General features: G+C 33.0%; 1 long non-coding RNA gene across 1 annotated transcript; it reads left to right on the top strand.

The window, feature by feature from the left end:
- The first annotated feature begins 3,831 nt into the window (after positions 1–3,831).
- On the top strand, positions 3,832–14,475 carry LOC148125272 (uncharacterized). The gene is made up of 4 exons (XR_015744409.1): positions 3,832–3,941; positions 6,738–6,768; positions 9,564–9,617; positions 14,441–14,475. It is a non-coding gene; the product is annotated as an uncharacterized LOC148125272 (long non-coding RNA).
- Positions 14,476–15,118: the final 643 nt, after the last annotated feature.

The raw sequence follows: 15,118 nt of genomic DNA, 5'->3' as shown, positions 1-15,118 counted from the left end.
GAAAATACCGAACAAAGCTGAATGCCATGCATGTAAGTACCCATGAAAACTTAAGAATATATATATATGTATATATATATATATATATATATATATATATATATATGTATATATATATATATATATATATATATATATGGATCTTTGGTTGTTCGGGTTTTCTCCCAGCGTAAGATTCGAAGTATCTAGGCAGCGTTTCGATGAAGTCTCATTCATCATCTTCAGGCTTCTGTCTCCGGCTCTGTGCTTCTCAGAGTGCTTCTCTCACTCTGAAAAGCAAGAGCCAAAGACAGAGGCCTGATGATGATGAATGAGACTTCATCGCGTTGCCTAGATACTGAATCTACGCGGGAGAACCCAACAACCAAAGATCCACATACAAATACCACGAGAACCTCAGAAAATATATATATATATATATATATATATATATATATATATATATATATATGTGTGTGTGTGTGTGTGTGTGTGTGTGTGTGTGTGTATGTATACGTATATGTATATGTATATGTATGAATTATCTTACCAGATGTTTGACAGAATTTTTTAAAACAAGGCATAAGTCAAACATGATTTATGTTATTATACTATACTAATTTTATTTATATTATACTAATATTCAGTGGGTCAACATTTTCAGGTTTGTCACTTATATTTTTAGTAATTAATTTAAAAAGAAGTCTCATATATTTATTTTAAATTTAAATTCAGTTAGGAATGTGTCATATGTCTTTTAATTGTTTTATGTTAGAAAGTTTCAAGAATTTTCAACAATTTACCAATAATAGTAATATGCAATTTACATTTGGATATTACCAAACAAAAGTTTTGTTCTATATATAATTATGTATCTTTAAGTGCATCCACAACAAGCCAAGATTACATCAAATTGCTATATGTATAATATAAATTCCATTCTTAAGTATTTATAACCCTGAATCTGATGCAAGTACATAGGTTATGGGTTTGCATGTTATGATGTGTGTTTCATAATTTGTCTCCTATCTTCAATGAGTCTACAAATTCTACATATTAATAATGCACAAATGGTAGTAAGTGCCATGAATGCAATCCCAAATCATCTGGGGCACCATCTGAATACCATTGACAAGATTCCGTCAGTCAATTGCAAAAGCAGTTTTACTTGGAGCAGCTTGTATCTGCAGCTCCTTTAACACTATCAAAGAAAAACATCTGCCTACCCCAGGTTCTTGGTAAGATCTTGACAGATGGACAAAAATATTACCATTCTTATTTCCAAAAATAACTGGTGCCGAGGTTCAGGAAGGCATTACTTTTGGTCCACAGATCATGTAGGTCATCAAGACAAGCAGTTTGAACATCTGTTAGGAGGGACAGAGAAAAATCACCTGAAAACATTTTAAAATGTTGTTGAGAATTTTCTTGAAACTGCAGAGTACCAAACCACATTCAGTGGGTTGACAAACTTCTTTCAGCATAGACAGCATGGGAAGGACTGAATAGGTGGATAAATCTGCTCGAAATATCTGGCTGACTGTGTGACAAACCATAATGGTTCTAGAGTTTGCTATCCAGTTCCAATAAGATCTCACAACAACAATATATCCTGAAGAATGTAGTTCATAATTAACTAGCAAATATCAGACAAGATTATTGTTTGGTTGTACAATATATGCTTTGTATGTTAGGGGTCCTAAAATACCTACAGTTTTGAGGTGACCAGGGAAGTTTGTGTGAATTTTCCCCTCTTACACTGTATATATGTCTTGGCTTTCAACACTTTTAAAAATGGGGGAAAGGCATCCTCATTGAAAACCTCTCTCAATGATCTTTCTCAGAATGTGAAATAGGGCAGCCATGTAGGTTTTTAACTGTTGAAAAAGATTTTAATAGAAAAGAATAACACTGGCAATATCATATTCTACCACTTGCAACAATAAATTAAATTTAAAGAAAAATTGAAAGGAATTATTAAGCACTTTATAAATGAGATAGAAAACACCATGATTCATTCATGAAGAAGAATAAATTGCCAAGATAATTTTGACATAGCATTAACACATGCATACTTAATATGTTCAGGTACAACTTGGAAATATTCCTATTGAAACATTGAAGAGTTGCAACCAGGTTTGATGGTGACGTTATTAAATTGGATCATTCATTGATTTGAACCTAGGCTATTTCCTACAAATTTAAATTACAATTGAGAGCCTCTATTGGGATAAATGCATATGGTCTCTTCTTAAACACATGCTTATAACTGCATTGGCACTCAATGTACTCAATTACTAGGTTTGCTATAAAATTAACTTGTGTTTTATTTTTATTTATCTCACCAATATTAGTTTACAGGTAACTTAAGGTGGTGAAAATATCCTCCTCCCATTTTCCGCACAACAACCCTGTGAGATGAATTGGGCTGAGAGAGAGTAAGTGGTCCGAACTAAAAAAAAAGTCCTTTCCATAAATAATTACAATTTTAGAATATGCTGGCAGATAGCAAACACTATTTAAAAATGGTTGCCTTGGTCATTTATAAGAATACTATGAAATAATGATGCCAATATGGGTGATTTGGCCAATCAAACCCTAGTAGGATCATTTATTTTGTTTACAGGGGACATAATAAATATAACAAAAAATGCATTTGTCATTTTAGGGGATTGCACAATTGAAAAACTCTGCATTTATGACAAACACAAATCCTGAGAAACTGATTCAATTGAAGAAAAGCGGTAGACTTTTTAGGAACACTAACTTCCATGTTTTGAATTGGTACAGATTATTGCTTTCAGGTTTCATTTCACCTATGAAACATAATTTCCTATTGTACACTCTGAATAGTTAAAACAAGAATTTGTAAACCATAGAAAGCTAACACAAACCTCTGCATGATTAGCAAATGAATTGTATTAAACAAAGGCCCACTGGTATTGCAGCTCTCTTCCAAAAATAGCTGCCAGTTATTGATGGCTGACTTGCAGATAGACATGTTTGAGACTAGTAATATGTAATCTGATGTCTACCAAACAGGGTAGGTTGTAACCTCTATCAGCTTGTAACCTCTATCAGCATAAGACTGTGGGAGATATATGCTACATCAGAAACACTCCAGCTTTCCTCATGCTGACTGCCCTTGAGATGTGTGAACATTAACTATCAGAATTGTTATGACATATCTGACTGAAAATCCTGGGAACTGAACCAACATTTGGAGGAAGAGCACTCTAGAATATTGAGATTCACCAGCGGGATTCCAAACAATAACCACAACAACAACATTTATGTGGATTACTAAAGATCTTTATATATATAGCCTTATATTCTCAGACTCTGTAGACGTTTTGAATGGGTGATTCTCTGTGAAAGATATAGAATTGAATCACCGTTTCAATCAAACCTTCAAATTGATTTGAAGCTTTGAATCAAATCAGGTGCTTTTGAATATTTTAGGAGAGATTCAAAGCAATTCAATTTTGATGGATTATCTGGCCGGCAGAATCTCAAACATTACTGAAGCTTCTTTCCATGTAGGAACAAAGTTGAGGATGACTGAGTTCTTTGTGTGATGCATTTTCTGATATTGACATGAGCAGCCATCCAATAAAGAATTTTAAATTCAGAAACGATGCCTCTTAGTATATTTGGAATATTATTCTTCAGTTCTCCTTCTATTATTTTTAAGTAGATTTTTTTCTAATGGAAGGGAGAGCAAAGAGGGACTTATTCCATGTGTGAGTCTGAGAAATTGTGCATGCTGTTATATTAAAAGTAGGTCCCCTCCACCACCTCTTTCTGTGTGTGTATGTGGGTGAAATAATATGAAAAAATGGTATCACAGTAGTGAGATTTTTTGCATTTTTAAGCATAAAAATCCATCCTTTCCTTAAGGGGCTAAATTTGCTAATCATCATATCAATAAGTCTGACAAGCCATTACAACATATGATTGAAGTAAGTGTTTTTTCTAATTTAATATTATATTTTGTAAGTTGATGAGAACCCATTAAATTAATGAATTTAATGAAATGAAATAATAACTGTCTCTTTCTTAAAGGAAACAGACATAAGGTTGTAAAATATATTAAATACTGCAACCCTTGAAAGTATATGGCTTAAATTTTGAAGGGATAATGACCTCTAAAAGGTCTATTATTCCTGTCATTTGTATTCCAGTTTGCCAAAATACAAACCTGCTGCCAGCATTTTGCAAGCATATAGCTGAATCTTTAATCAATTTATCCGATCTTAAAATAATTTAAAATAAAATCTTATGCCTTCAAAGTTCAAATTACAATTGAAATAATGTTGTTTCACCTGTAAATTTCAAATGAGAATCAGATTTTTCCTGATACTGCTAGTATATTCAGTTATATGCATACCATACAGTATTTCTGACTTAACTTTCTATAACTTGAATACATAAAAGCAAATAGTCTGTATTCAAATTAGCTGTCTTTTTCTTGGTTTTAGTTAAGCCATTGGTTTAACTTTATATAGACATACTTGGAATTTTTGGAAATACATTGCCAAACATCCTTTGAAATTACTGTTTTAAAAATCTTAAATCTATGACGTGCATTGTTCTCTTTTTTCTGAATATATACTCTTATCATATTAAAGCATCCTTAAGTAATATTCAAAGATTGCTGTAAATTCAGTATATCATACTATTCACACAATCAAATAATTAATCCATTTACAATGTATAGTAAATTATTAGGAGGCTATCGTAATCAAATGCAAGACAGAATGACTACGTTGCCCATTTCACAGAGTGAAATAAATCCACTTTAAACTTTTTCTAATATATGTCACTTTATTATTCATCCCTTATGTTTAACATATATTTGTGATCCTCAGATAATTTGAAATAACACCATCTTCTCCCTCAAATTGTTAAATAATCTTGGATGAATTTCTTTCTCAATGTATATCCCTGGGATAGATTTATATAGATAAAACTATTCTCCCAAATAACTTGAATTATATGTACAGCAGCTTTTTAAACAACTTTTCTATCACTTTCCAAAGGCTTGCCTTTCTAAAAATTTAACAAGGAATTTATTATTTTAACACTCCAGTGTTATAATGCTGCTTGTTTGGAGATCCACTAATATGGTATCAGTAGATATCAAGTTCAAACTTAGAACAAGGTAGAAAAATTTTATTTTAGCTCACAAGCTTTTTCTTCCCAAGAAACCTTTGGTTTCCAACACTTTCTTTAGGCAATTTTCTATATTTGATTAATTATTAATCTTATCCAATAATTAAACTACAGATAAAATGTTTTTTTCTATGTTTGTGCATATGTTCTGGAAAGTATTTGAAGGAAAATCTCATATACAGTTCTCCTATTTGGATTGTCTTTCATGTTCTTTGATGTTATTGAATATGCCTGTTTTTATACCTGAAAACTTTTAAAAAATGAAAACCCTCCAAAGTCCTGCATGGATGATTCATTCTGCAACTTTGAAAGTCATACTGCATGTTTTTGTGAATGTTTTATTTTCCTCCTTCTCCCAATTGTTTTGGTCAATATGGAGAAAAACAAATTGGTTTGACTTATTTTTTTTTCCAAGGACAACATCTCATTGAAAATTTCATAGGGTGGAGAATAGGTTTCTTGCCTTACCTGATTTATGAGATGGCTGAGAGTTTTTTTATGAATGTCCTAACTTCTACTGTGCAAACATTTCTTTGCTAGCCTACACAATTCAAAGTCAAACATAATTACACTTGACTTCAAAAGAGCAAACTTCCCCCCCAAAAAATGAGAGGATTGGAAAAAGAAAGTTGAAAGTGGGAGTCAAAAAGGTTAAATCTTTTCTAAAGCTTAGAGATTATTTAAAATTGCTCTGGTAGAATATATACTCCACATTAGAAAAGATGGTCCAAAGTTGGAGAGGACATCAGAGAGATTAACAAGCAGGATCAGCAAAACTATTGAAGGCAAGCAATCATTTAGAGGTAAGAAATTGGGGGAGGCAATCATAAAAGACTTGGAGAAGCATACGGTAAAAACATTAAAACAGAGAAAAATGTAGAAATAAAATGTTTAAATCAGGAAACTAGTTTAGGAAGGCTATTGAGCCTCTGGAAATTACTGAAAATTACCCGGAAATTACAAAGAAAAAACAATTACTACCAACCTGCCTTCAATCGAGGATCTGTACACTGCACGAGTCAAAAAGAGGGCGGTGAAAATATTTACAGACCCCTCACATCCCGGACATAAACTGTTTCAACTCCTATCTTCAAAATGATGCTATAGAGCACTGCACACTAGAACAATTAGACACAAGGACAGTTTTTTTTCCTGAAAGCCATCAATGCTAAACAAATAATTCCCTCAACACTGTTCAACTATTACAAAGTCTGCACTACTATTACCCATCCCCTCCCACTTGTGACTGTATGACTGTAACTTTGTTGCTTGTATCCTTGCGATTTATATTGACTGTTTCCTAGTATGATTTGATTGCTTATTCTACCCCATGACTATCATTAAGTATCATACCTTATGATTCTTGACTCTTGCCAAATGTATCTTTTCTTTTATGTATACTGAGAGTATTTACACTAAGACAAATTCTTTGTGTGTCCAATCACACTTGTCCAATAAAGTATTCTATTCTATTCTATTCTATTATATTCTATTCTAAATTTGCAGAGAACTGCAAGTTATTGCTTCTTTCTTCTTTGCTGAGTATACAGGATACATGCCTACACTAGCATTGTCTTTTTCAGGAGAGGAATCAGATGAACAAAGAGAATAAAGGTAACAATAGATGAAGTTATAAATCTAATAAAAATTCAAAATAAATAAATTGTCTGATTGAACAGTATTCACAGAAGACTTAATGGACTTAAATATTTTAACAACTTCAAAGTAGTCTATATAGAGTTAATGCTGAGCATTGAGATAGCCAAGTTTAATGATGTTATTAAATTGCTCATGGTAATGCAATCAAAACAGGATTGTGAAGTGTTCCAAAAACATGGGTGGGAGAGCAGACTTTAAAACAGCAACCACAGTTAATTGTAAGCCAATGCAAAGCAAAACAAAACAGATTATCTCCAAAAACATACCACTGCCACCCCCAAATTTCAAATATATATTAAAAGGTTCTGAACTAAGAGTCACTGATTAGGACAGGGATCTTTGAACTGAGGTTCTTCATTCAGAGAAAATGTCAACCTTGTAAATGGCCTATGGTACAAGTGGGAGAGATAATAAAATTCAGGATGGCAGTTGTGGCAGTGAAATCAAAGCCTCAGTCTTTTGTACATGGGTTTAATATTAATTTACAACCACCATCTTGCCTTTTTTTTAACCCACCTCCTAAGACCATTGTGCATGCCTTCTGTCAAAAGCAAATAAAATGCTAATATAACAATGCTTCATTACAAAAGTGTAAAAAGGAGGAGGAGCAGGAGGAGACAAGAATAATGTCCATATTTCAATGTGATGGACAGTTATGAAAAATAACGCAGCAACAATATTGTCTTTTGCCATCTTGTAACAAGACGGTAAGAGAAAAGTAATTAAAAGAGAATCTTTAAAAAAAATTAAAACACCTTGAGAATGTGTAGATGAACAGAAGCTTGTTTTTGCAAAGAAAATTAGAGGAGCAATTTCAGCATAAGATTAATATTTTATGAAATATCCTGTCTTTATGTGATAAGGAATTTTAAAATCTGCCATGGCCTGCAACTAAAGATTAATTGCAGAGAATGGATCTATTTTAAAACTGACAAAACGAGCATCATACTACTGAGACACAAGCTCCACCCCTTAATATCTATGTGATATCACAGTGCATGAACAGCAGTCTGGAGCTTGCATTAATCACCCCACTTATGTTCACGCGTTATCAATAACAAACTTTTCCATGGCAATATACCTCTAAGATGAACAAAGCTTTCAGAAAAACTACTGCTTCCGATGTAAACATATAAAACTCCCAAGAACCAAACAAAATATAAAATTGCTTAATAAGTTTAACTATTATTTATTTATTTATTTATCTATCTAATTTATACAGACACCTATCTTGCAAGTTAGTGACTCTGGGTAAGGTACAATTATCATTACCAATAATTAAGGGACCATTGAAAGCCTAGAAGTGAAGAGGCCATCTTCATCTTGGACAGAGAGAAAGAAGATTCCACAGCACAAGAGACCACAGCAGAAAAGGCCCATTGCCAGGTCCTGCTGACTACAATTCACTATATGATGGGAGTTGTCACATGCACATTCTGTTCAATCTAGTAGGCAGGTGGGTGAAGTCGAGAAGAGGTATAATGTGTGTTCTACTATTGTTCTACTTTGCTTGTAACCCCTTACACTGACTTGGAACAGCTCTTTGGGGTTACACAGAAGAGTAATTCTTAGCTTTGGAGATTTCTGAGTTTCAATCAGAGTCTTTCTGCATAAGAAATCTACTCTGTCATTGCATTGGGTATCTGCTTACATAATTGCTATTTATGATGAATAGTGGGATAGCTAACCAATAGAGAAAGGATGATTTTTAATTGCCTATCAGGCAGGAAAATCATCTGGCTAACACATTTTTAAGAGCAGTTCAAACACAGTCTTTGATTATAGAGTTTTCTTTTTTTTTAAATGAATCTGAAGTTGCTTAAAATATTTTGGTTTCAGAAAAGCTTGCAAAAGATTTATTTATAACATATTTTTATTCAAAGTTTGCACACTAACCATTATACTGCTCTGAGTTTAACATACTGTTTATATATTGTGTTTTCGATTCTTTTCTAATCCTCTCATATTGTATACCTTGAAAAACAAAAGCAAAAATAAAATAAAATAAAAACCCACCCATTAAAAAAACAACCTGTCATCTCTGGTAGATTTTTTTTGTTTCTTTTTTTTAAAGTAAGTTTTCCAATTCTGCCTCAAAAAATATTGCCTTGGAAACTTATTTCACCAAGCACAAAGAAAGACAATATGAGAAAAATAATACATAATAGTTGAGACTTTGTTGAGATTGTATGCTCAAAAGTGGAAAGGTTTGACACTTTCCACAATGGTTGGTAAAGGTGATGGAATGTGTGGAGATGGCTCTGTTCACTTCTTTGAGCAGAGAAAAAAAAACCAAGATCAATATTTATGGCTGACTGGAAATCCATTATAGACTCTTGGCATAAAGCAGGAAAAATACACTTATGATCTGCAGTTTGATGATTAGGTTAAAAAAAACCTGCTCAATAGAGGAAAAAATAGCTTTTTTGTAATCATAGAAAAACAAATGTTGTCATTGTACCTATATTTGCTGCAAAAGAAGCTTTCTCTATTTCTTTCCCCTTTTTATTTCTTCTTCTTTCTTTACTGCTTTTACTCTTAAATAAAAAAGTATTTTAAAAAATACAGTAACAACTAAGCCCAGGCTGTTACATTAACACATACAATGTTAAATCAGAAGGATGATGCATATACCCTTTTCACATTTCAAAACTAAGCAATGTATTTTATATAACATGCAAATTGATGTGTTGATTATGCAAACTGAAGTGTGTTAATTTAGCATGCCTGATTTATGTAATTTCCAACAGGTGTTTTCATCCTTGCTCCTGCCAAGAAGCAAAGATAGCAAATAAGAAGCAAAGGTATTTTTAATTTAATTTATCTTTTTAGTTTAATACGGAAAGATACTTCGTTATATCAGGAATAGATAACTTGTAAGTTATCAAGGTCCACATTTAACATTTTAGTGGGTCAAGGACCATAATGGGCAAGGCATTTTCACAACCTTTGGGCTATGGTCACATTCACCAATCCCACATAAATAAAAATAAATGAAAGAGAGTAAGGAAGATGATCTTGACAGAAATACACAGGAACCTAGTCAAAAAAAGGTTGCAACATTTAAACATTTGAGAAATCAGATAATATTTGGAAGTTAATTCACACTGGTGTATGCCTGATATGAAGAGGCAAGAGGTTTGGAACACAGATAGCAAACTCTTCCAGAAGCCCTGGAGATATCAAATGAAGTTCAAAGATTAAAATCACTTAGAGCCAAGCCTCTATTGTCATGTTCTGAAGATGTTTTACACAGTTAGCTATGCATGCGGACCAGTGGTGGGATTCAAATTGTTCTACTACTGGTTCTGTGGGCGTGGCTTGGTGGGCTGGCAGGGGAAGGATACTGTAAAGTCTCCAGTCAGAGGTGGTATTTGCTGGTTCTCCAAACTACTCAAAATTTCCAGTACCAGTTCAGTACCAGTCAGAACCTGCTGAATACCACCTCTGATGCAGACATAATAGAGAGTATGCATGCAACAGACTCTCTTAAGTAGATACATTCCATGATTACATGGAGATAGATAAAGAGAGAGAGATGGAGAGGGAGGGAGGGATGTAAGATACTAAAATGTAAATTGGAATTTATGGATTAGAATACAGTATCCAAACTGGCTAATTTCTCTATTATGCATAATTTTCTTCTTTTATTTTTGTGCTGTTTTTATTATTGTTTTTGTTAAAAGTTCTGACTAAAAATAAGTAAAATTATTTTTACTCTCTACGGAAGTTTGAATTACTTTTTATTTGTATGGACAGTAACTATTGTATCCCATTGAAAAACATAGGGGGGGAAATGCCCCCCCCCCCATGAGTATTTTAAAAAGCTAGGTTTTCAGTGAAGATAAATTATACCCATTTCTTCCTTTTCTTTGTTCCCAAGTGGATTTGTTTTCTTTGCAAACTTGGTTCTTTTGGTGTTTTTCTTTGTTTTTAAATGCTTTTAACATTTATAAATTGCTGAAAGTAGGGTAACATATACATTTAAGAAAATACTAAGGTTGGTCGCATGAGGAGGCAGATGTTTAGACTAGATTTGGTAGTTTTGTTCACCTATTGAGTCCTACCCAAGGACCTGAGACGCACAGAAACTGTTGTTTAATAATATTAAAGATATCTTTCCAAGTAAAGCTACCTTTTATAATTGACTGATGGTGATTTTGTCAGTGCTGATGATATTCAAGTAATGCTACAGATGTTTTAGGATTATACCCAGAGCAGCTATTACTAATGGTGCCATTTTTGTTTTATTGTGCCACAGTTGTTATACACCTATTTACAGGTCTTCATGTTTTGTGTTTTATTTTTCCAATTCTTTCTTTTCTGCTTTCTCCAGGTACTAGTTCACTATCCAGTCTTTTTTGTATTTTTTATTGAAAATTGTTAAATATGTGGTATTATGTGGCAAGCGTTTGTCTCTTTGAATTCCAAGGTTCCAGACCATTTTAATTTCTTCTTTTTCTATTACTTTGTCTGTTTTGTGGTCCCATCAGTTCTTACTTGCTGATAAGTGGATTTCTTAGAAATCTTCCAGTGTACCATTGGTGCTATTTTGTCTTGCTGTTCTTTGTGATTTTCTTGCAATTGCTAACTAAGTGGTCAACTGTTTCTTCAGCTTCTTTGCGGAGATGGAAACTCTTCATATACATTTGTTCTTATGGCTTGGTCTTGTGCGGACAGAATTACTCTGTCTCTTTCTTCAACTTCCCTGCTCTTAGCCATTGGCAAGCTTTGTTATCATCTTTGCTTGAAAGTGTGAGTCTGTTTTGTTATGGTGCTGGATTTGTCCTTGGGAGCCATTCTATTATTCATTTTTGTTGTAGAAGTAGCTGTTTGAGGTTAGAGTTAGAGTTTAATCCTATGTGTGCTGTACAGACTTACAACTGTTAGTTGACCTTCAATAAGTAAATAAATAAATAAAAAGGCTGCTCATCCTACTTCATTGTGCCAGAAACTACGCGTATCAGTTTTTCTACAAGAATGTATCTTTAATAAAGCTGAAATCAGAAAGACATTTGGATATTTGTGGATGGGCAAATTACCTCAGATTATAAAGGTAGTGAAACTGCCAAACTTTTACGTTGTCAACTTTTCCTAAGGATGGGGGGGAGAAATTCCTACTTTATCATAGCACTCCAAAAATATTTTTAAAAAAGAGAGATGTATCTTGGATTAAGTCAGAAGAGAAAAACAGATGCATTACCAGATGCTCTCAATGTGCACAAGTTAGAGGTGGGACAGAGCCCTTTCCTCAAATATCCACTCTAATGAAAATTGGCATATTGCTCCCCAGGCATTTCAGAAAGAGAAAATATAGCTGTCTGGATGTGCAGAGGGAGCTTCTTATCACTGTGAGTGAAAACAGTTTTTCAGTTTAAAGAATAAAAAGATCTAAATAAAACATTTCAAGATCATTTGAATTTGCCTTCAGTTGTCCAACAAGTGTTCAAAGATGAAGTATTTAATTTTTTAATATAGCTTAGCAATTATACACTAGCTCGGCAGATTTTCATGATTTTGTTAGCTTTCCAATCTTCATTCTAATTTATGAATCCAGTTTAAAATACAGTATATGCCAGATTAATACATAATACTTGTTTCTTTTCATATCTGTCTGGACAACATTGATATTAGTGGGTTTACTGTACAGGTTTGTGAGTTGATCTCAGAACAATTAACCATAGATGGTTCATGGCTTACATGAACTGAGAATATAAGACTATAATTACACAGTGCTAATTTGCCATTAGGAACTATATTCTCATCCCAGCAATGTAGATCCTTGTCTGAAGACAAACCCGTTCCCTCTGTTTATAAGTTAAGGAGTTAAGAAAAAGGATTAATATATTGGGTTTTTTTTAAAAAAAACATTTGTATGGCTTTCCATCTTAGAACCACAACTCTGGGCAGCTCATAACAGTTACATAAAATCAAACATCATTTTAAAAAATCTAATATTTCTCCATGTTTCAGTACTCAGCATGGTGACCAGTTTCAACTGATTTCCAAAGTACTAATGCTGGCACATTGACAAATCTGCATTTGGGTTCTTTACCTCATCATGCCAACACGAGAAAATCATAGTTAGAAGAAAATGAGAATTAGAACATCAACTTAAAAGATATAGCTGTAATTGCAGATTCAAAGCTAAGTGAGTGTAAATGCAGCAAATACTGAATGACACTACTGAAAATTTAATAAATCCATTTATTTCAATAACTTTAGTCATGCTTAGCAGAAATAATATTGTATTGTGATTTAGGGCTTGAATCCAGTAGTGCATATCTTTTAATTTAAGAAATGAGGTTTTTTTATAAAGTACTTTTGAATCCTAAGCCTTGGAAAAGATAAAATGGAGTTTGTTCTACTGCACTATACTTTGTACCTATGCTATATTTAAAAAAATTGAACAAATAAAAATTGAGAAGTGCTCTACTCAAAAGGATTGCTGGTTTTGTTTTGTTTTGTTTTGGATAAGAGTAGTGTGTGCATTAATCCCCAATCCCAGTGGAGGTTCTGCTTCATGGAATTTCTGGGAATCCATCTCTTTATTTTGCAGAGCAGGTAAACTGAGTAGTTAACAGATGGCTACAGAGATAAGGAGTGGAGAGTTGAACTGCCTACAGATGGTGGACTAGCTCTCTTTAAAGCTATCTGTGGGTTGCATGACAGCCCAATATGTTGTGGACTTCAAAATGTGTATTCCCACACATCCTTGATGTCACTATGACATTTCTCTTCTCATGGAATAAAGGTTTGGTGTGTGCATGTGTTTGCATGTGCGTAGGATTGGAGGAAGGCTGGCCAGATGGAGAAAGATAAATAGGAATAACACAAAAGAGTGAGAGAAAATAGCTATGATCAGTCATTGGGATCACAGTGCCAAATAAATTTCCTCAGGACACTGGGAGATTTTATTTTACTGAGACCAGAAGATGTTCCTAGCAAGAGACAAAGCCCATGGTTCTTTTCTGCTTTACGTTTTTTTCCCTTATTATTTTATTCTTGTGATATTTTCTTGTATGAATCTTAGATTACTAGCTCCTTAGAAGAGTAACCAGTTCACCTATAGTTTATGAAATACTGTTGACAGTGAAAATCCAAAAAAATATGTGTGTCAGGTGAGCATCTGAAGAAACAGAATTGGATTTCATTATATGTAAAGACTTAACATCAATCTGTAAATTAAATCTAATAAAGACTCATATTTGTAATTATGCTGTGATGAAACTTATACCAGTATGACAGAATTTGCTACAATGATTCTAAAGCTTTCTTCATTTTGCCTAAGCTGTGGAATTACATTAGCACCTTTGATGCAAATAAGTCAAATAAGCAAACTTAACATAATTGCATGCTCAGATTATTTTTTTAATCAATGTGCAATAAAACATTGTCTTCTCAGTAAAATATTATATACAGATTAGAAAAAAATGTCAAAATTCTAAAATTATAATATTTAATCCATTTAAGAGTTATAAAAGCTGAAGAAATATTATATGGTACTCATTTAATCATTTATATTTCTAATATTTTTTAAAAAGTTGAAGAACAACAGCCACAATATATTTGATTGCTCTATTTAAAATAAACGTGTTACATTTAAATTTTCTCTAAAATATTTTAGATATTGCTGTTGCTAGTCACAAAGTCATGTCCGACCCATCACAACCCCATGGACAACATTCCTCCAGGCCTTCCTGTCCTGTCCTACCATCTTCTGGAATCCACTTAAGCTCACGCCTAAAAAAAGTGAAATCTGCACAGGAACATTTAAGAGTTATAAAAGCTGAAGAAAATAATTTAGTTCTGTTCATAACGTTAGCAGGGTGATACAAATTTGTACAGAAACATCTCAGATATCTCTATCTAGAACAGAATGAGCTACAGAAATAATACAGGATTAGGGATAATTTCCTCACTCCTAGGGCAAATCCCATTAATAGATTTTTTGACAGTTTTGTGTGTGATGTGACATAAAAATACTTACCTTTCTAAAATGCCTCTTAAGGAAACAAAAGAAAAAAATGGGGGAAATTAGTATAGAAGAAAGAAAGAATTTTTATATATAAAACCAGATTTATACGTGTTTGAACAATCTTTTGTTGGTTTTTGTTTCTAGGTAACAAGGATAAACAATATCAAAAGAACATTTAAATATATATTTTGTTTTGGTGTAAAAAGAGCAACAAAAAGAAACACAGAGGTAAAGGTTGTCCTGTCTCTCTCTACCCACCTACAATTTCTTTGCTGACATAATGTATAAGCAAAAGGTGAAATTTGAATAGATAAATCCAGAAATAAG

Source organism: Pseudonaja textilis, chromosome 7 (assembly GCF_049901715.1).
Source record: "Pseudonaja textilis isolate UNSWEBS1 chromosome 7, rPseTex1.2, whole genome shotgun sequence".
Taxonomy (NCBI): domain Eukaryota; kingdom Metazoa; phylum Chordata; class Lepidosauria; order Squamata; family Elapidae; genus Pseudonaja; species Pseudonaja textilis.
This window is presented reverse-complemented; position numbering and strand designations above follow the sequence as displayed.